Below are 23,446 nucleotides of genomic sequence, written 5' to 3' on the forward strand. Positions count from 1 at the left end.
ACTCTCAGATGATAGTTTTGGTATGCAGGAAAAGTCACAGACCCATTTTAACGTACTCTCCAATCACATGTTCTCCTGGCATAGGGAAGGGTCATTAAGTACTAAATGCAGGGGTACATATGATCCATAAGACACATGGGGAATATAAAAATAAGAATAATAATAATAATAATAAATATATAAAATTCATTAATTTTTCAAAAAGCTTTTCCGAAAAAGCTCAGACCTGACTTGAAAGGACCACATTCACAGGTCCACACAGGTCTGAAAATCTGATGTGTGTCACAAAGACTTCAAACCAGTAACGTGAAAGCAGCCTAAATCTCAAACCGCCTATTTTCAATACACTATGTCACACATTCGCAAAAGGATTCAAGACAATCAAAATCTACGGATCTTTATCCAACACCTCCTGGCAAAACCACACATTTGCTGTAAAAGGTTTTGCATTGTACCAAATAGCAGCTTATAGAAGGGCAAATTAGTCACTTAACTTTTCATTTGCTTAGCAAATACTCCTACTCAGTAGCCAAGTTATCATCTTGCTGTAAAATAAAAGTTCAAATGAATAACCATGGGGGCAGGCGGGAACACAAACTTCCACCACCTCTGTACAAGACAAAACTCTCTGGGCCAAAAACACTTGCAAGAAATATGGAGCATTGTCTATGGAGAAATCTTTATTTTGAGCAACTTCTCATTGCTACTTTGTATTATGGCCATTTTAGGGGTATATTTTAAATCTCACCAACCCTCCTCCTGGAGATCTACTTTAGCTCCAGCTGGCATATAACATGCTCTCCCACCTCATTACCACACACTAATGTGTCTGATCTAGCTAATCAGGAACTTCTGAAAGTTCATTAGTTGGAGCAGGTGTGGCAGACTATGCTTGGGACTAGACACTGCAGGAAGCCAGATCTCCAGGACCAGGACTGCTGACTACTGCTTTAAGTCATGCTAGTGCAATCACTGAACACACTTGCAAACACACTGGTTAAGAAAATGTCCAATAATGATTACCATCCATCTTCTGTCTGTTTCCTGTCTAATGTCACTGTTGTATTTTTCCATTGTTGATATAAAGGTATGTTTTAATGTTTTAACTTGCACTGGGATTTATCACATTTCTTATCAACAGAAAAATGTATCCATCTCAATTCTTCTTCTTTCGGCTGCTCCCTTTAGGGGTCGCCAGAGTGGATCATCTGCCTCAATCTTGTCCTATCCACTGCCTCCTCTACTTTTAAACCAACCATCTCCATGTCCACCTTCACTACATCCATAAACCTTCTCTGAGGTCTACCTCTTCTCCTTCTATCCGGCAGCTCCATCTCCAACATTCTTTGACCAATATATCCACTATTCCTCCTCAACACATGTCCAAACCATCTCAACCTGGCCTCTCTGGCTTTATCTCCAAACTACTCTACCTTCACTGTCCCTCTGATCTGCTCATTTCTAATCTTGTCCATCCTTGTCACTCCCAACGAAAATCTCAGCATCTTCATCTCCGCCACCTCCAGCTCAGCCTCCTGTCTTTTAGACAGAGCCACAGTCTCCAAACCATACATCATAGCAAGACGCACTACTGTCTTGTAAACCTTCCCCTTCACTCTTGCTGCTATCCTTCTGTCAAACATCAGCCCTGACATCCGTCTCCACCCACTCCATCCTGCCTGCACCCTCTTCTTCACCTCTTTTCTACACTGTCCATTGCTCTGGATGGTTGACCCAAGATATTTGAAGTCATCCACCTTTACGACCTCTACTCCTTGCATCTTCACCTTTCCACCTGCCTCCCTCTCATTCACACACATGTATCCATCTCAAGTAAGCATACCAATTTCGCCAATTTCCAATTTTTTTTTAACGATTGCTGACGATCACTATTTAATGATTAATCTTTAACAAATGTGAAATCAAGGGTGCTCCCCTTCAAAATATCTGTTACAGAAAAGATCGTTCTTAAGTCTAAATGGTTGAGCCATAATCAAAACTACTGCAAAATACTCGACTTATGCATAGATTCAGTGAATTCAAAAATAATGGTAATGAAAGTTAAACAGGCCCAAATTATTAAATAAATAATTACTAAATGCACCCTACATGAGAAACTCTTGTTCAAATCATTTACATGTGCATTGCTTATGATATGATGCAAAGCTAGAAACTAGATGAAATGACAAACATATAAATGATGAGCTTCTGAAAGTTCTGAAGTCATATTTACCACCTATTACTAGCTCAAGGTAAAATGAACACGAGTGCCATGACTGGGGGTAAGCTAAAATCAGCATGGCCGATAATGATATGAATGCATTAGATCACATATAAACGATTACTACAAAAACTGCAAGTCTACCTCAGTTTGTAAGAAAACATTCTCCCATCTCCCAAAAGCTAAGCACCAACTATTTCCAAAACACCAGCAATGATCTCTTCAAACCTTCAAAAGGTGTTTGTACAATTAAAAGTGTTACAGAATGATATATGGAAATCCTCTAATTTGACAGCTTGTACAAACACCGCAAAAGGAAAAGATGAGGAGGTTTTATTGTTCAGCTTATGAACAAAACTAATGGGGAATGCAATATAAGCAATGCTTGCTAATAACTGCATTTGCATGAACGTATCACCCAGCCTCAATAGTGCTTCTTCACTTCGGTGAAGTGCCCGTAAGCTAGGAATTACCTTAGTGGCATGATGGATGTTTTACAGCTCTAATTAAAAGCATCAATTAGTCAAATCAGACAGATGATCTCACTCACAGACACCCACACACATCACACACGCGAGGCAGACCACACCTCACTACATCACAGCTGAACAGACAGGTCTAGGGCTTGATGCATTGTTACACGTCCATCAAGACCTCACCAGAAAAAAATCACAAGCATGCACGCAACCCACGTGCCCACATGCGCACATATATGCAAACACACACGGCAGCACACACGGAAGGAGAAAAGGGAGGGGAAAAACAAAAAAAAGGAAACTGAAAAGATGAGCGATCGCATAAAGACATGATGGAAATTAACCTTTCTCTGCGCAGCGGTTTCACAACAGCATTCCACGCACGTTCAAACAAACCAGTTTAGCCATGCTAGAGAGCAAGAGAACGTGTGTGCGTGCGAGGAAGAGAAAAGCAAAGCAGCTGAACACTGGAATATTTTCTGTCCGTCTTTCACAGAACGATATCCCTCTTTCTTTCTTTGTACTCTCTTCCAAACGTGGCACAGGAAGGCAGATGGAAGGATAAGAAGAATAGATGCACAGAGACACAGAAGGCAGGAGGAGAAGTTAAAGTGACAGTTTGGCAAACAAACACACACACAATCTAGTTTGCACCATTTTTTCCTTACCCCAAACCAGTTAAAACACATCTAGTGCCTGTAGTTTTACACAAGGCTAATGTAGCTAACAAATAATTGAAGCCTGTACACCAATTAGCATCACACAGACCGTATTAAAGCATTACACGTGTTTCAAACAGCGTGGAGTAGTTAAATAATCTCAGACATCGAGTTTGACATTGAAATTTCAGGCCGACTACGAGTATAGATTTTATTACTTGCCTATACAGAGTCTGGAAATATCGATAAGTATTTAAGTATTGTGGTACATTTTGCAACACTATCAATTCTCAACCACAGTTGATTTTATTACTATTTACTAATAGTTCACATGCAAATATTCATGGCAGGCAGTGATTGTGTGTTTTTAAAACCCTGCAACTAAGGCGCAGACAGTAACATTAGTGGAGGTAACTTAACACCACTGTGGTAAATGATCTACTGTGGCTTTCTGCAGTTTTATAATGGCTTTTATTTAATGTAATAAAGCCACGTGCTGCGTGACGTGCCCAGGAACCGAACAGTGTTCAGAGTCATGGAGCACTGATGTGCTTTGACTCGGTGTGTTGGCGCTGGTGTGCAGTCTTCTGGGGTTGTACTAGTAACTGCTGCACCATTTAAAGTGGAATGAGAAAATTCTATTAAAAAGCTGGTGGATAAGGACGCTGGGCATTAAAAGCTGGGTTTTAGGTTATATTTTAAGTAGTGACCTATATTTATGCCCTACAGTAAAATGTTTTGACAAGACAGCACAATGTGTCAGAACAAGGCTTCTGTAATCTGGTGAGTACAGTGGAGTCTCATTACACCAAACCCTCCTGACAACACATCACTTCCTGTGCCCAAGTTGTACAAAGAGGTTTTTTTTTTTTCTTTTTTAAAACTGATATAGGCAAATAATAATTCTGTTGTTCAGATTTCACAACAAGTAGTGTTATGATGTTGGATGTTACAGGGACTGTGAAGGATCCAAATGCATAAAAACTAAATGTTTTCTTTTGTTCAGATTTTATGCATACAGTGGTGTGTTTACACCATCAGTTTTTCTAAAATTAGATTTTAAAAATATACTGCCTTGCTTACAGTATATTTAACTGTAACCCTAGAATTGTACCAAGTATCGTATCACCAAGTTCTTGCCAATACGCAGCCCAAGTTGTTCTTGTAAATGAATGCAACCTCAACAGTCACATAATTAAGATTCATCTGATTTTGAATCATTCAAAATAAAACGTTGCACTCAGAGTACTGAGTAAAGAGAAACCAAGCAGCTGGTGATGAACACAGTAGGACAATATCGTCTCTCTACACCCTGTATTATAAAATTCAAACAATGTAAAGCCTCAAAAAATCTTGAATACATTTTGAAACCTTTTTCAATCCAGAATGGAGCTGACAAAATTTCAACAGTTGAGGTGCAACAGATAGACACACCACTTACATCTGAGGCTGATTTTACTACATTAGCCTCAAAGCTCCAGCGCAAAACTAAAGAAACAGACACCACCAAACGTCTTGGCTGGTCAACTACATCTGATGCTTGTTAAACTGTGTAAATTAGATTTTTTTTAACTAAATTAGGCCTTTGAAGGGAACATCAGTTTTGGCTGGGATGGGGAGAAGAATGGACAGAGGATGGCGAGGAGGTGAAGGGCTGCATGGGGTATCAATAAAAAGGGGAAACTGTCAGAGTGGACTGTGGCCTGACAGCAGTTCAGAGTCTTGTGTTTTGGAAGCTGTCAGCCCACCGGACGGCCAACATTCATCTTCATCATGTCTTCCCCCTCCTCCTCCCAGTCCAGCCATCTCCGCACCCCCATGGCCTGATGTCCAGCAAGACCAAACCAAGCAATGTAGGCATGTGGCAGCCTTGAAAGTGGCCTAAGGTTCCCAATGCATCTGCGTGTAGATAAGTGTTGATAACAGGACTGCTATTAATGATTATTTCTGTAATTGATTAACCTCTCTAATTAAACTAACTAAACTACCTTCCTTGGCTCATCTCACCATCATTTAAACAGCATGTTCAAAAGTCTGCACTTGTGGATTGTAGTTTCGCTGAAGAACACTAGTATGTGACATTTTTCCTAAAAAAAGTGCAGAAGCACTCACTCTGACTGAGTGTGCAGATATAGATTGTATCATTGCCAGACAGCTGGTCACCACTGTTCCCACAATTTTAACGCGCTTCCATGATCGAACATATACTTATAGAGTGGCATGTATCCGTTGTCCAAGAACCGTTCGATGCATTACGGCTTTTAGCCTGGTATTGCGCACTGTATTTATGCATGTTTGAGAAATGGGACGCACTCTGACACTTCCTAGAAAACACAAGCACTTTGCGAGAGGGGGTAGCAAAGATTAACATACCAACACATCCAGTACACTGGTAGAAATGAAGGTATTAATTTGACATAACCTTTATACAGATATTCTACAAATAAGCAGAACTAACAAAGCATGCTAACATGAGCCCGTTGAGCTGACTGACTAAGTCAGAGCTATTTCAGAGAAATGACCACGGCCACTCCTTAACTCCAGCTGCACAGTCAGTGACCGTCAGTAACGTCAGTCCACTTTGTTATCGAGAGGGTAGACAGGGACATATGACAGAAACTTGGGACAGAGAAAACATTTAGCTTAGCATGGACATCTCTTTGTATGGCACTTCCTCCCTCAGTCAGCTGTATCAGATGATGCCACAGTCTTGGGCCTGGTCCTCGCAAAAGACAACTTTTCATCTGTTACTGATGAAAAACAACAGCATGAACAACTAATATGAACAGATACTAATTTATTAATAACTATTCTTATGTTTAGGTCCAGCAGTAACTGACAGTCACAGATGTAAGAACAAGTGTATAAATGAAAGAAATGACTTGAGAAATTCAGGCGTGAAACATTTAACGAACTTCATCAGGCCCAAAGAAGCTGCTGCATATTGTTTAGTTCTGTTTCACCATTTTGAACACTAAACATGTTTTGAATTTACTTCAGTTTTTGATAAATATTTGTGCCAATGCTGATTTTGATAGACTGACTTTTTAATGATCAATTAACATCAGCAGCACTGAACTTAATATCAACCCCATATGCTAACCCATATGCTTAAGTTTTTACGCAGGTTATTTTAAGCAGATATCTACCGATACTAATATAAAACAGGACAATCAGTAATGTTCAAGACTTAACTCCTCATCAGAGTTTAGCCACGTTCTGGAGTACATTCTCCTCCTTATAATTCAATCCAAAACACTTAACTTTCTGCTCTTGCCCACACAAACAGCTCTTTTCCTGAAATAGAGTGACTTGCTCACTCTTCATGAGAAACTGAGGGAAAAAAAAAAAAAAGGCTGCTCTCTTCTTTCCAAGGCCTGTCCAAAATTAAAACCAATACAAATACTGATTTTATAAAGCTAAAAAGTCCAGAAAACTGATATTGACTGATATAACTTAATATGATCAAAAGTTCAACAGACACCAGTCAAAGGTGTTAACTGAATGGTGCTTTGCTGATCTATGATTCAGTTGTCAGTCAAATTTCTTAAAGAGCAGCAGCTCTTACACTTTTTAATAATCAACTCGACAAATAACTCCTTCTAAACATCTGTTAAGACACGTAACATTGCCTGTGAAACGTGGTTTACAATGAGCAATTGTCATCCACACTGAAACACATGGAACCTCAATCTCAGTCAATATGTCCATTATGCACATCTGCCGATGCCGAATCATAAATATTTATAAAAAGAGCTGAAACTGGGCCCTGATTTATAACTTGATGACAAACGTCACTTAAATTTCTTTCTACAATTATCTGCGGATGCGTGTTTGGCATATTCCTACACTTCTAATGGATGTCAAATCGATGTGCTTCTCTCTGACAGAACAGTAATGCAACAGTTAATGCTACATGGTATATTGGGCCTAAATCTTAAAACAGGAGGCCGGGCCTTTTCAGTAAAGTAAGTGTTTTTATGCAGAAACCCCCACTTCTCTAAGAAAATCTCCCAGGTGGTGCAGCAGAACATAAAAAGGTGGAAAGTAGCTTCCAGCAGTGGTCGGTACAGCCTGGCCGCCCCACTTTTTCTATGTTACTTCCTCCTTGCAACATGCCGAAGATGTCAGAATTCCCAGTGTCGTCGTCTCCACGTCTGCTTGCTTCATAAAGCCTGCGCGCCCAGAGATTTTCCAAATGCATTTGCTGAGAACTGCACAGGCCTGGGCTGAACCCAACGACCCTAAGAACAGACAAGTGTTCACTCCTTCTCCCCATCTCTCTCTCTCCCTCTCTTGCTCACTGCAAGGTTGTACTCCTGGCTGGGTATTTTCTTTTGTTTGGTCAAGTGTCAGTGGGGCTCATGTACAGCTCGCTCTTGCTCTGCTACCAGAGTTGGCACGGATGCCTGGCTCAGGACGGCCTGCCAAAGGCTTGGCGCCGTGCGGACATGATGTCAGACGACCAGCTGGTGAGAGGGGTAATGTGCAGTGGCACGTAAGGGTGCACACGTGCGAGAATACGCACACACTTAGCACTCGCTGCACAGACACACTTGCACACAAACAGCAATTTACTTTCTAAAGCATTCAAGATCAAAGCCTCCAAAAAGGCAGCCAGAAAACAGTAACAGTGAAAGTTCCTTACGTTAGTGCTACAACTAATGATTATTTCTGTATCAAGTAACCTATGAATTATTTCAATTATTCAATGAATCGACTAATTTAACTATTTTGCCTCATCAAGTTCCTTCTTAATTGGCGCAGCAAGTCTGTGTAAAGGGCCTGGGTGAGAGAGTGATATCATATCAATGACTACTGGCAAGTAACCAAATAATGATGCTTTAAAGGCGATAACTGCTGCCTTAGGAAAGAGAACTGACGTAAAACTACAGAGCAAATTATTTACCAGCTTGCAAAATAATATTACGCAATATGTACATAATGTTTTATTCACATTTACTGTTAAAACACTGTATTATTCCGGGACAATAATATGCTGTTAAGCTAAGGAGATGTAAATTTTCCCCAGTCTCTACTGGGGGTTTCCCCAGAGTGCAACATACCGTCCTGGAGAAAACTGTAAGCATTTTACACACAGAAATGTGCATCAAGTGTATCCAGGGCTCAAATGAGTTGTAAAATTATGAAAAAAGTAAAACTCCCTGGTTTCCCACAGATATCTATAAGTGAATTCCAAAACAACTGTTATAACAGCAGAAAACACCTCCTGGATACAAATGGATGCGAATTTGAAATTCACTTATTTAGAGGACGTGTTTATTCAGCAGGAGGAGCTACTAGCACGGGGTGAATCCACACTAGCAGGACCTCACAAATCTGCGATTTTGCAGTAACAGCATTCTAAACTAGAGGTGAGGTGAGAATTTGGGAAACGTTTAATTGCATTTTTCTGATCAAAAATTTAAATAAGCTTTTCCTACTATTTAAACTCTAGGCCTCCCCTCCCCAAGACCCAGATCAGGACATCTATGCCAGGCTGCCAGGTCATGAATTCTGTGCTACTGGGTTAAATTTCCCCAAATAGGAGTTCACCAATAGAGAATCTCATGATTAAGGCAATGCAACTTATGACTTGAAAACTACACTCTTCAAACGTCGATTATGATATAAAAACGTTTATAAAACTCTTTAAATGTTATTTTGAAAAAACAAAAAAACATTCAAGCTAAATACAGACTAGTGAGGGGTAGGGGGTGGGGAGCAGGTAGCAGGGGGAGGGGATGTCAAGTTAACTAGAATGTACAGTTTTTTTTTTGTTTAAACATATCACCCAGGCCTACTGAGCAACAAGTTGTTTCTTCTTTAATGGGGCAATAAAACAGAAGTTATTTCACCCTCTACACTTCCTGTAGTGTCCTGCAATCTGTCAGAATGGCATTTTTTTTTTTTACAGACAACTATAGAGCACTTTTAGTACTACATATATACTATATGACAAATATAGAGCACGACAGCCTAGTGGTCAGCGATAACAACTCAATATTTCAAGACACTGTCATGAAACACGTATAATATTTAACAGGTTTGAACAGGTTTAATTAAAAATTTAAAAATAAAATAAATAAACAATGATTTTGGTTTACTATTTCCCATAGAGCACTGCTCTAAACTCAGTTAAACAGGACAAACATGTTTCTCAGTATAGCCACATGCAGTCGGTTGGCCAATTTCCACAATATGCTCGGGAAAGCTTATTGTGATGCAAATGCGACATGATTTATTACAATGAAAATAGTCATATGGAGCACCTCTAAATACAGAACACTATTTTTCTAAAGTAAAATCTCAATAGCAAACCGTTTTTTATTTTAACAGTTGAGGTTTTCACACAATGAGATGCTCTTTACTGACATGCCCCCTGAACAAGCTCTCTTCACATGAAAACACCACACTTTAACAAAGCCAGTATCAGCTAAACTTATCAGGGGAACAGAGAGGATGTGTTCAGACATGGCCAAGACAGCTAACGTTTTCCACAGAGTTTTCCTTATAACCATAAACTGAATGAACCCAAGCAAGACACAGAGACAGAAACAGTTCAGTCTGATGGCTAGCAGGGGTTACTGAGCCAAGTGGCTCATTCCAGCAACGGCCTCTATAAAACACAGCAGTGTTTGCAATGAAACACACACATACTCAAAGACACACACTTTGAAGTCCAGCAGAATCGGTTAAGCCCTGGCCCATTTAGCACGCTGGCAAAGATGCCACATACACATACACGCACACACACAGTCTTGCTGGCACTCTGGTGAAGTGACACAACCTGCTCCTGGCATGGAGGAAACACGCTGGCGCAGCTGGACCTCTCCACAACCCAGAGAGGCTGGCCGAGACACACACACACACACATTCCTGCCAGCCCTCCACCAGAGCTTTTCTAATAGAGCCAGGAAACTGAGGAAAGAGAGAAATTTGCCTTGTTAGCAAATGAGATTATTTGAGAAAGGAAGAATGGATGAAGGTGGGACTGACCAAAGGAGGAATATCAGAATTCCTCAAGAGTATAGTAATATTTCCCAAAGGAAGAAAGATTAAACCAATACAAAGAATATGAGCTGCTTGTCACTGGTATTCTTCAAGCAGGGTGCGACTATTCAGTTCCAGAACCTTAAAAGACAGTGTTAAAATATTTTATTCATAAAAATAGAGAGTAGTTGCATTGCTAAGAACAGTAGCAGCAGATAACAGCAGATAGACATCTGGGTATGATCACGAGCGCGAGTGGGAAGGAACGCAGACTTTTTAGCATGATAAACTGAGTGTGAAACTTCTAAACCGATCCAACATCTTGTGGAGTTGAAGCTGAAAGTAGGTGGTGATGGTGTGCTCAACAACACTCTCAAACAGACAACAAACCTGTTAGTGCAGAGATGGGACTCAAGTCACCTCAAAAGACTCCAGTATGTGCATGCATGTTGCATGTGCAGAGAACACATTACTCTTGTAAGTCAAAAGCGTTTTGCTAGCTCGTTTTGTCTGTTATTGATTGTTCTCTGGATGTTAAAAAAAGCACAGAGTAGAGGAATTTGGCGGGGGGTTGGGGGGGGGGGGGTTGGGAGGGTTAAAGGGGGTATAGCCTTCGTTGTGGATTTCAACACAATCCAGCAACAAATGTTTCACAGCTAGAGCAAGTTGAAAATACCACATCTGGCCCTGTGACATACAGCGTCAGAAACCACATAAGCAACGCTACCCGAGGTTACTTAACAACTCAACATGGTTTGAGGCAAACAGTGATTTAGGCCTGCAGTGTGCACAATGTTAACTGGTCACTTACATTAACACTACTTGCCTCATTGCTGCTGCACAGAACTAAAGAAGCAAACGTCAGACTCCAAACCTCTCATTTCTGTCTACTTTGGAGTAAGCAGAATTATGCAAGCCTAAGCTCACACAAGAATTGAGGTGCTAGCTTCTCCAACTACATTAATTTACCTCTACTGCATGCAAATAATTTACTAGGCTCCAAGCAAAACCCAAGTAAATTACCAAATTCTGATGGCAAAGGGGCCTCGTTAATTCTTAATTCTTGCAGTAAGCTTGACAGAATGGTAAATGTATTAAAGATTAGCAGCACAGTATGGGTAAGTGTATTAGGATTTTTTTTCAGTCTTTTTTGCTAAAGTGCTTCTGGCTGGCAGCTGTTTTGGGGACAGATGGCCTGGTGCTCCAAGGGAGAGGATAGGCTAGGCAAGGCTTGGTCAGGGCAGGGTCAGTCGGTCACCAGTGAGAAACTAGGAGGAATGGAAAAAAAATACTGGCACCCAACAACCAAGGCTAGCAATCAAACATCTCTTGTTGTGTTAAGTCTCATAACCATTAGTTATCTGACATCCTTCACCAATTTTCTTTACGTGCTACAGGTACAGCTATGTAATTTAACATATGAAAGAGTTACATTTGACCAGCATTGCTTCTACAAAAAAAAATAATAATAATAATAATAATAATAAATGAATTAAAAAATACAGCAATCCTCAAATTCATGTGGTCTGTCTATTCTGTATAAAAATAAAATAAAAAAATCGTCAAGAAGTTTTGCTCCATCACTGCAAAACAAATTTCACAATCCACATGGAGCAACTCAGACACTTCCTGGCTTGTTAATAAATACGTTCGCCTCAGATTTCCTCGTTCAGCTGACGTACTTCAAATGAAACGCCTGCCCCCCTTGCACCTCAGCTCGATGACGGGATTTACTTCTGCTCACTGGAAGCCAAGTTCACCAATTCATGAAAGTTTTCCTAGTTATGAACTAACCAGTCAGAAGAACATGAAATGGTCCATTCTCTCCTCCTTGACATAAACAGAGTCACCCAGTCAGCATTACATTATGAAGCCAGAATTGAGTTGTGGCGCTACTTCACTTGAAAATCAAATGGCCCTATATACAACTTCTTAATGTATGTTTTTGAAAATCATCACAAAACCTACTGCAAAACAATTAGCAAGATTTCAGCATGTCAAGTTAGACCTCTAGCGCCAAAGGCCGAGATCAAACGGCCATCTGTGCCAGGTACTTTTAGTGTATAAATGTAGTTTTGGGACACCTTTATAATCAGATAATTCTTAGAAGGAAAAAAATAATTTAATTTGTTAATACATTAACGAGAAAACGTTCACATCATCCTCCACCACACCACAAAGCATTTAATACATACAAAATAAGGCAGGCTAGTGTCTGAGCCACTGACGTGTGAGTACATCACTTTGATTTTCAGTTAGTAAATGTGGCTTTTCGTTATAACTTTTCTAAAGGAATACAAATAAATGATCATTTCAGCTGGGAAAGTAATGTTTACAGAGCGTCAACTTCTGAGTACTGTAATTGAAACAGTTTACAGGGATGGATGGTATGTCACTTCATTAAGTGTTTCAATGTCAAAACAATGAGAATCTAATGACTGTTACAATATTGGCAACATAAGCCTTAGCAACAAAACTCATATTTAGAGGATTCTGTTGATAAATTATGCTAATTTCATGTTCTACATTATGTCAACTGATCCACAGCTCTCAAATAACTTTTTGTACTAACGGTGACTAAAGTTGGACAGTCTCAGAAGAATGTTGGTAATTCTTCCATTATACCCAACAGAAATTGTAGCACAAAACACCCTGTCAAAATATCTGAAGTTATATATTTCCTAAACTATGTGTATTTTGTATGCCTGTGGTCACAATGGATAGATACAGTATTGTAATTTTATCATAACTACGCCGACATTAACAAGGTGCCAAATGGAGTGTTCAATTCTAAGCATGTAGCTTTGATTAGTTACAACATAGTCCAGCTCTGTAACATAGTATGTCAAACTGACAACACTGCAGTGAGCAGCAACTTCAACAGAATGGCTAAATGCAAGTTTTCAATGCTCTAAAAGACCTGCCAAATCACAAAGAAGCTACAAAATACAGAATTCAGTTAAAGTCAATATGTGTATTTGTGAGGCATTATTCTAAAAATAAACGTAAATGAGCAGAGTGTAAAATGAAGCTGAGCTTCTTGTCTATCAGTGCTTTTCTGAAACGCTTCCGACGTGGCATAATTGAGCTTTGTGTGGTGTTTCTCGTCCAGTCTATGGCACACGTTAGACGGCTGCAGCAGCCTCTCTTCTTTGGAGCAAACAGAAACTCAGACCAAAACTTCAAATGGTTATTTGAATATTCCAAAAAATTTGGCTCATCCCTACAATGCAGGTACAGAATTATTGATGGAGCCTGGATAGGTCAATTGCCTACTATGCCACAAAACACGTCACTACACTCAAGCTCAGTCTAGCTAATACAAGACACACAAACGTTAATATATTAAATCCCACATACACAATATACGGACATAACATTCTGATCTTTTAACACCATGAAACAAACAACTACCACTTTAATACCTTGAAAAACAGATTACATTATGATTATTCTTTAAAGATACTAAAATCCCCTCTAAGATTACAGCGGCAAGCCCCCTGGCTGTTCTCTCCTACAGTCCAGCTGCTCCATCACACCATGAATTTATCGCAGCCTAGTAAGCTGCTTTGAGCCCGAGTCAGCCTTTATGAGAGGAATTTCCATTCTTCCAGCTGAAATTGGTTAATTTTAGTGAGACTAGCCATTTAGGCTTACACCGACCTTTAAGTCTGCACATTAAAAAGCAAGGCCTGATAATTACGTTTCTTTAATTACTTCTTGCCATGCAGACTTAATTGAGTTTAACAAAACATTTCTTATGTCATTTCCAAGAGAAGAGAGGAAATCTTGTATATGTGGTCAGGGGTGGGCGAAATAACGAAGGCAGAAATAGTACAAACAAAGGAAATCCAATGATTAAAGCACTGGCTTAAGCTGTTAAAGGGCAGGATCTTAAGTCCTACTCCAGCCAGTGGGTTAATAAAGCTCTCCCTCCCACACATTAATTATAATCACCTTTAATTATCGGCTGTACTAAAGCCGACTGCTGACCACAACCTAAACACAAACACCTTAATGGAAGAGATGTAGCTAATCAAAGAGCATGGAGGCAAATGAGTCTAGCCGTCACACGGAAACGGCACGCAATTAGCACACACCACACAACCTCCCACCACGCACACACACACACAGACAGAATAACACAGCATCCAGGGCACAGACACACAGGCACATAAAAGACCATTAAAGTGGGATGGAGCAAGCAGGAAGGCAGCAGTGATTACAGCTCTGTCCTGCAAAAGGGAACGAGAGCGTATGTGTGTGTGACAGTAATGAATGGAGGCAGGGGAGAGGCTGAGGCCTTGGGACTGACCTGCAGCCAGGGACCGTCTGTACTGTCCACAGGATGCTCAACCCCATTGTTGAGCATTCCTCCGCCACCCCCCATCCCCTGCCCCACTCAGTGACCCACACACACACATGCACACCTCCAGGTACACTACACTTCCAGACACAGTTCATGATACAGACATTTTAATACAGAGGCAGAATTCAACAAACATACAGCAGGTGAGAGGATAAACAAGGAGACAGAAGAGTAAACGCAAGGCCGGAGTAATTCCGTAAACATTTCCCTTCTTGCACACTGGACCGATGAAAATGCCAATGCCACACAAGTCTATTTGTATCATAAATGTGGAGAGAAAAAAAGCAAACAGAAGTGAAACGGAAATATCATGAGTTTGTGCTCTTATCATGCGGGTAAGGAAAAACAGATCTCATACAAATCATGCTTGGCACACACTTTAACCCTTGTGCGGTGTTTCAGGTCTGTGAACCCATTTTTGATGTTTACCAAAAGAAAAAAAAAATATGCAATTTATTCTTATTTCAACCTCAGATTCCTTAGTCTTTGCTCATTTTCTGTGAAGAGCATATAAAATAACACATTTTCAATTACTTCACACTGTAAACCCCCCACACATTTATATTAGACATGCAGTTTTGGGGAATAAAAGTGTAGAGATGCTGTGTCCCTTCACTCTTGTTCTCCTTCTGCTGTTAGTGTGTGAGTGTCTGTGTTTGTGTGTGCATGTGTGTAAGAGGGTGGCCAACATGGACAGGCTGCTGACTGGCTGCAGCTGCTAAAGTAAAAACCCGTGCTGACCACTTGTGATGTTTTAAACATCTGGTATTTTTACATAAATTGTTCTGGCTGCATTTACTGCATAAAAAAAAAAAAAAAAAAAAAAAACACACACACACACACACACAAAAAATGAGGTGGGTCAATCAGACCAGTGAGTAACAAAACACAAACACCACACAGGAGTTAATAGGAATGCAGTGATTTGGGAATTGTGGGCCGATGCCAATATTCGTTATTTTACACGTACATATCTGCAGGCACCAATACTAAGGTTGACATGCCAACATTTACAAAATACTAGTGACTAGATTCACTTAGATAGCATTACATTATGTCTATGTTGTAAGCCCTTGGATCATTTAAATGTTCTGTAGAGGCCTCATTAAATTTCTCATAAAATAGCAGGTAGATATCAACTTCTGACCAATGCTGATCTGTTTTCAAATGCAAAAATCTGCCTACATTGAAGTGATCCTAATATAATCATGCAACCCTACAATTTAGTGGAAAGTGTGAACGGAATGCAGTTAAAGTACAATACAATTTAGACATGAAACACAGGTTAATGCAGGGTGTAAGTAAGCTCATACACTGTGGCAGAAACTGCATACAAATGAGAGCATCCTTAAGGCCGCTTCTAACAGCAAGAGAGATCAGTAGGAGAATTTTAAACATGCATTATCATCCAAACCGCCAACTAATCTTGGCCAAACTATTGAGAAAGTGAACTTTTCAATGTTCAGATCAAGTTTTAGCGATTAATCGTGACAGCCTTGTATACCTGAAGCAATTTAGAATGTCTTATGACATTAAACAGCAATTTAAAGGCAGTAAGCTCCTCATAAGTGCTGTGTGTTTATCTGCAGCCCAAAGACACAAGGCAGCTAGCATCGCTCACCTCAGCACACAGAGCAACCACAGCCAAAACCGTGACACAGAATACTCCAAGCATTAGCCAAATATGAGAGTGGGAGAGGGAGAGGGAAAGAGGGAGGGAGAGTGAGACTGAAAGGGAAATTGTCTCTCAGAAAAACAAGCAAAACCCTGTTTTTCATACACATTCTTCCATTCTCTACCTCTCTGCAAACTCTGCTTTACCCCATCATTTTTGGACACGAGCAGTGAAATCTGACTGCAGTCTTGCTATCAGTCACACACTTTAAATGGCCCACACTGCAAATTAAAAACCCAGACTCAAGAAACATTTCATCTTTAAAAGATCTAGAACAACTGGGTAAGAGCAGGACCTTCTTCAGAGTGACCGCTGTGGTAGTGTACATTTGGGCATCTAGGAAACGAAGACCCAGAACACGCGGCTACAGGACTAAAGAGCAAAGTAAACGAACGGTTTGGTAAAACTGTTTTATAATTACATTAATATTTTAAAAATGTAAAGACATTTGTATTTTAGTATTTTGTGCTGGTGCAGTTATCGATAAAATACAGACGTGGTGGCATTTGAAAAACCTGAGAAACATCCACCCATTTTTATAGCAATGAGTGTCAAATAGTATCAGAAACCACATTAAGCAAGTCCATTTGAAATTACTTAAAAACTGAACCTGATTTGAGGCTAGAAGTATGCTGATTTTTTTTGCTGATTTAGGTGTGCAACTTGCACAGTGCTAAGTGGTATTGGCTTTCATTGCTTGTTAGTTATATTAAATCTTAGTGTATCTGTTCAAGACTGGAAGAAAGAAAGAAAAAAAAAAAAAAAAAAAAAGACACGGCATGTCTTGGCTGTCTGATTACATTTTGAAGTAGAATACGATTTTTCACCAATCTTACGAGTGACAAAAACACTATTTAGGAATACTGAGGTGATCCCTATCTGCCAAATTTAGAGTGAAAACAAAATTCCATGTCCCATATGTGGCTGAACAACATACAGGGTATTTTGGTTCAAACAAACAAACAAATAAATAAATAAGCAAACACACCAACACACCTTGCCCACATTACAAAAGACAAGATGTATAAAATTCTCTCAAACCTACACCAACACTTCATTAACCCACATGCTTTTGTCTCTACTGAACCTTGTTTGCGTGTAAATACATAATATTTAGATGTGTGCAGAGCATATGACTGTGTTTGAGTGTGTGTATATCCGTCGTCATGGTAAACCTACCTTGAATGACCCTGAGGTCTCTCAGAATCTCCGGCTCCTCCTCATCTGAAGAGTTAGATCCTCTTACAGTCTGTGTGCGCGTGTACGTATGCTCGTATGTATAGGCGCGCCTTTACTCCTGTAGATTACACCAGTACGCAAGAGTGTGTTTGAGGGAATAAGGGTCCAGAGGGGGCTGTTTCGAAGCGTTGGCTACGGGTTCTGTCTCAAGACACGATAAAAAAATCCATACGCAAACCTGCAGAGACAGAAATAAAGCAATGTCAGCCTTTTTCTCTACATTACAGGTGGGCAACATGGAAATAGTCACAAACTTATATTTTTAATTACACGCATTATAATATGGCTTTTCTGAAGCTTGAACACACACACAATAAACCAGTAGGGACACATTTGAAAAGACATTCAATAAAGAGGTACAACAATTCACAAAATTCATAATTCAGTCAGATACAACGCAATGAAGTCTTCATCCAATGTTTTTCCAAAATGGCAAAAAATAAGTGCCTGGAAATCTCCCTTATGTTAACAAGCTACTGTTCCCATTTTCAGTTTATTAGAGCTTTCAACATTATTAAAGTACTTTATTTTATAATAATAATAATAATAATAATAATAATAATAACAACAACAATAATAATAATAAACTAGCCACAAGCTAATACAATTGTCTTCAGCTAAAATACGCTTACAAGGAGTGTTTTCTCCTCCTGGCTCTTGAATTTGAGGTTAAGAGGAAGCGATATTTTCATCGGAGGGAAGGTCTCCCTTCAGTGACGTGTGCATACTGAATTAAGAGGCTCATACTAAATGATTCAATCCCATACGTCATACTGTTACAATCTCGAGTACAACAGGTACAACCAAATACAACTTATTTTATTGAACATTTCACATAAAGCAATACATCCAATTAGGAAAGGCCAGTTATTCTTGGTATGCCCTGTCTAGATTTAAACTCACTGTTACCAGACAACAGTGTGAAACTGCACAGCAATTTCTACTGAAGCTCTTTTAAACTGAAACATGCAGGTGGACAGTGTTGCGGAAATACAGAAGAGCCCAACAATCGGCTCAGAAAAGCTTATCGACCAGTCCGGCTCCACAAACATAAACATACTCTAATGTTAGCACGTTAATGTTCCCATTTTCAGTTTATCAGAATATTCAGCAGTATATCAGGCTTTGGAATGGCAAGATGGAGTTTTCCCTGATCCACTCAGATTGGTACCCAAGCAGCACAATACCACTAAACACCAGCCACAACATAACATGTTTTGATACAATAAAATATGATGCGTTGTACTGTTACACTGCTTCCAAAAACACATAGACACTTATTTAATAAAAACAAGGCCAGAAGAAAACAAGTACATGGATCAACCCAAATATTATGAGTCAGGGATCTACAACGTACATCCACACAAACCTAAAGACACGATCTGTCGCATGTAAAGATGTGTGGGTTACAGTGAAATAAGCATGTCATCTTCTTCCAGATCAGTGTCAAGCAGATCACCATTCATGAACTGATAAGACTTCTACAGAGTACAGACCACACAGTCTTACAAAAAGGGGATCAAGCACTGATTTCATCAAAGCATGTACCACCATAAACCCACCAGGCCTCCACGCCGCATGCAGCGGCCAAACGAACTCCATACTACAGGATGTATGATTGCGTGAAGTGGATAAACCCCTGGGGAACCCTCTTCTTCAAACCTGTTTTATGTATTCCACCACATGCTAATTTTCAAAACCAAAAGCTATGGCAGCAATTACATGACTCACTTCATGGATAGGTGCGGTGGGTATCCCATTCAGCAACACAAACACAGCAAAAGAAAAAGATACTCATTTTGACCATAAGTGACCAGATTTGCATAGCGCAATAGGGATTAAGTGGTAGGAAAATTCTGTGGGAACACTTCACTTCCATACACAACATCATATGCCGAGACCATCCTTTGTACCGACACTGCCTCAGCCAGTGTTTAATTTAGGTATGCAGTTTAACAGGGTTTCATTACATGTTCACTAAATTAGTTCTAGTACAAAACCAAATTTCAGGCACTAAACTGGTCTTTGTTAATCGACTACATTGACTACATACATCAAGCTATTCCTTCAAAACTTTTCCATACCAAAACATGCGCACCAAGATGCTCACATTAACAATCACAGCAAAACTCTCTACTGTCTTACACTCAGGGTGGTCAAGGTTCACGTGTCAGGACTAACCGCTATATCCTTGACTTGGTGTGCTGTGTATAAGGGTAACCGCTACAACCTTGACTTGCTGTACCATCAAGAAGTGTACTTCCCTGAGCAAAAGCTCTATGCCGTGATGACACTGCTGGCTAAAGTTTCTTTCAACCCTACAAAGTTAGTGATAGTTCGCTCACAGTGGAAAAAGTGGATGCTTTTTCTTGAGCGGTTTCACCAAACCAGTTTAAACTCAGGTTAAAGTAAACATCTAAATAAACATCTAACTACCACAACATCGGCTTTAACCTCGCTTATTCGCCTCCTACAGCAGTGCTGCAGCAGTCCCGACTTAGATTTTCTAGTCTGAAGAACACAAACATCCTTCTAACCTTGTATCCTGAAGGTGGGAGAGGTTTTGAAAAAACTACTGCTGCTTTAAGCGTGGATTTTTGGGGGGGCAGTCATTTTTGTCGTTAGCAAAAGGGAGGCAGGTCACTAACATTACTACTGCAAAGACAACTCATAACTCAAACAGAAGTGGCTTCTCAGATGAGGACAAAAACTGCAGTTGGCAGGGTAGTTACCTGGGTATTTAGACACCCTAGCTACCTCAGTTTGGCTTCCTTTCCCTGGATAAAATCGTAAAAACAGAAGAGGGGAATAAAGAACAACAAACTTCTCACATCCACTTAATTCTGAGTGAAAAATCAAATCATCATCTTTATAATTTTGTTGTTGTTTGTCGACCGAGGTAAAAGTTCGCCTGGTTGTATGTATTAACCTACAGATGAGTGGCTAGACTAGCGCGCCACAGGGATTCCCAAAGGTTATATGATGCATGTGTAATGAATGATGGGGGTTTTTGAGAAAGAAAACAACATAAAACATGGATTCTGTGAAACCAAAGAGGCAGAGGGATATAAATCCAGAAGGCTCCTTTAACTGAGGAACAACCGAAGAAGCAGCTAAAGGCAGAGATGAGGCCTTCTGTCCGTCTTTCTCCGCAGGTGATGATAAGGCAGAGCGGAGGTCAAAGAGGTGCAGGCCCCGACTGTCTGGGTCAGTATCTGCGCTGTAAGCTCAGGCTCTGTAACAGATCGCCAGCTTTTGTTTCAGAGACCAAATCAAACTAAACCAAGATGATGACTGGAGGCTGCAGCACACATGCCTGTAATTTGCAGAGAAAAGAGCTGGGGCTGAGGTGTTTGGACCAAACTTCATTAGTGACTAATCTACAATGCTGCACCCCAGCAAATCTGGCTTTTCTTTTCCAGAAAGAAAGCCAAGAGGACTGACCAAAAACCAGAAAACCCCAGCACATACCTTCAGGAGTCCATTTACTCAGACCAGGAGCTGCTGTTTAATGGCAGAGCGCTAGAACAGCTTGGACACATCTTTTGTTAGCAGGTCCATCAAGGTTACAGCCTCTCTTTGAACGTTATAAACTTGGGAAGTTAGCAGTAGCAGAACCTACCAAGACTCCCCTCAGCTCGAGTCGAGGGGGCCCACGAGAAACAAAACAGCGTTTGTTTTACAGAGACGTTAAAAGCAGGCCTGTGTCTTCAAACACACGGGTTTAGGTGTCTTTTATAACCACGAATTTCGGTTATACGCGGTTACTGGCGGCAAAATCCTGATACAGTCTCACACAAACTCCCTCGTAAACCTGGCGGATTCTCCAAGCGGGACAAAAAGACTGGAGGGCAGACAGTGAGAGAAGTCGGTCAGTTGGCGAGGATAACTCGACAGAAAGACTCGGTCAAACCGTAACGGACCCAGCGAGCACGGTTCCGTCGGGGGGGTCATCAAGTTTGAATCTCTATTATTCACACCGGGGCTGCGGAAAGCGGAGGAAAAGGGGGAATCGGCGAGCTTCCTTCAGCCCCTCCAGCCATTACTGCCGTCTGAAACGCCACACTAACCCCGGCTAGGTTAGGTTAGCACAGCACACTGGGACTAAACTCTGAAGAAGAAGAGGAAAAGAAAGGCCTCGTCTCCTCCACACAGCTCAGAGAACAGCCGTGCAGCCGGACTCGCACCTAGCCAGCTTATACGCTCCTGTACTTAAACGTCCAAACGTGATAAATCTCGACAATCCACAGATCTTCATATAAAGTTACAGCCATGGCTGCGGAGCTGAATGGGAGCGAGGCCAAACGTGTTTACTGCCGGGCACTGCGAGCATGGAGGAGGAGGAGGAGGAAGAGGAGGAGGAGGAGGAAAAGTAAAGCTAGAAGAAAGGCTTAAAGAGGAAAAGCAAAACCCGCCTTACCGTGTAAACAGTAAACTAACTCCACATAAAAGTCTTTCCATTCCGAATGGGTTCCGTCCATAAAAATAAACACAAACAAAAACAACAACAACAACAAAGGGCAAAAAGTTCAGTAAACGAGGTGCTCCGTGAACGCTAGTCAGTTACATTCTCTGCAGGAAGAAAAAGGGGGTAAAAGTATTCCACAACCGAGAGCCCTCCTTCCCAGCGCAGCTATAATCCTCGGGGTAAGTAACCCGTTTTATTTGCCCCCCAAAGGACAAAAAAAAACACAGAGAGAAGAAGAAGCTGGTCGCGCGGCGTTTCTCGGCAACAAAGGCCAGCCTCAGTCCAGCGGAGTGCGGCTCAAAATCTCAGCTCCTGACTAGAAAATCAAGCAGGGCTACATGGCTGCTCCAAGACGTCCCGAACTTGTGCAGCCTTTTTTTCTCTCTCTCTCTCAAAGAAGTTGTTCCTGTTTCGCCAGAGGTTGGGGGAGGGGTGCTCTACAGCTAGAGAGAGAGGGAGAGAGAGAGGGAGAGAGCAGTACACGGTTTTGTGAATGGCTTCGATCCCGAAAAGCAGATAAAGCCGTGTAACCAAACGGCAGTTTGTTGAAGCGAACGGCTTCACACGGACGCGGTTTTGGTTGCGCATTTATTTATGTGTTTGTTTGGTTCTGCAGTGCACCGAAGAGCCCGAGATAGGTGATATCAGTCCGGGTAAGATCACGCTGTTATAAATAGCATCAGATGGAGTAATGTTGCAGTGGGCTTGCAGCACTCCGGCGGCAGCCACTGACCAACAAAAGCGTAATATCACTTCAGCGGCGGCGCTTCATTTCTTCCACACCAGAAACACTTGTAGGCTGTTCCACTGCTGGACAGCGTATCCCTGGTGTTTTGAGAAGAATGGCCCAGACCGTCCCGGGCGGTCATCTTGCGCAATCTGAGACGAAAAGGCGCTCGTCCCAGTCGGTTTCATCGCCCCGGACACTTTTCTTAACGCAGGATGTTTGTTTAACAGTGTTGAGTGAGACTGAACGCCTAAAACCGATCATGTTTACGGCGATGGAAACGACGAGACTGAAGTTGCTTTCCTATCCGAATTCTCCGGTCCACCTTAAAATGGTGCAGGACGCACGTTCTGATACAGGCGGTAGAATGCAGCCGCGGCTCCACTTAAGGTGGAACGGAACAATTCGGAAAAATGAAACTGTTGATTAGGAAACTAAATTCAGCTTCGTATGGAAACGTTCATATCATTGTTTTTACAACACGGAACTTTACAGTGTGTGTTAGCGTAGCCCCAAAACAGTTAAGGAAATTAGCACTAGGCGCTAGCTTAGCCTTTTTATTAGCTACGATATTTAGCTGATGTTATCCCCCCCCTCTCTCTCTCCTAATGGTTTAGTC

The 23,446-nt window shown here is 41.0% G+C and overlaps 1 protein-coding gene across 4 annotated transcripts in view; it reads right to left on the minus strand.

The window, feature by feature from the left end:
• The window catches only part of bcl9 (BCL9 transcription coactivator), a 62,115-nt gene extending 39,282 nt beyond the window's left edge, over positions 1 to 22,833 (minus strand). For 3 of the 4 annotated variants that reach the window (XM_037543175.1, XM_017699005.2, XM_017699003.2), the window contains exons 1-2: positions 22,053 to 22,833; positions 17,573 to 17,810 (exon numbers count right to left, since the gene is read on the minus strand). The gene's annotated coding sequence lies outside the window, so the exon portion shown is untranslated. Of the gene's footprint in view, positions 1 to 17,572; positions 17,811 to 20,364; positions 20,385 to 22,052 lie in introns of those variants that run through there. The other variant, XM_017699004.2, reaches the window with a different exon arrangement.
• Positions 22,834 to 23,446: the final 613 nt, after the last annotated feature.

The sequence above is a fragment of the Pygocentrus nattereri genome, chromosome 12, assembly GCF_015220715.1.
Source record: "Pygocentrus nattereri isolate fPygNat1 chromosome 12, fPygNat1.pri, whole genome shotgun sequence".
NCBI classification, from domain to species: Eukaryota; Metazoa; Chordata; class Actinopteri; order Characiformes; family Serrasalmidae; genus Pygocentrus; species Pygocentrus nattereri.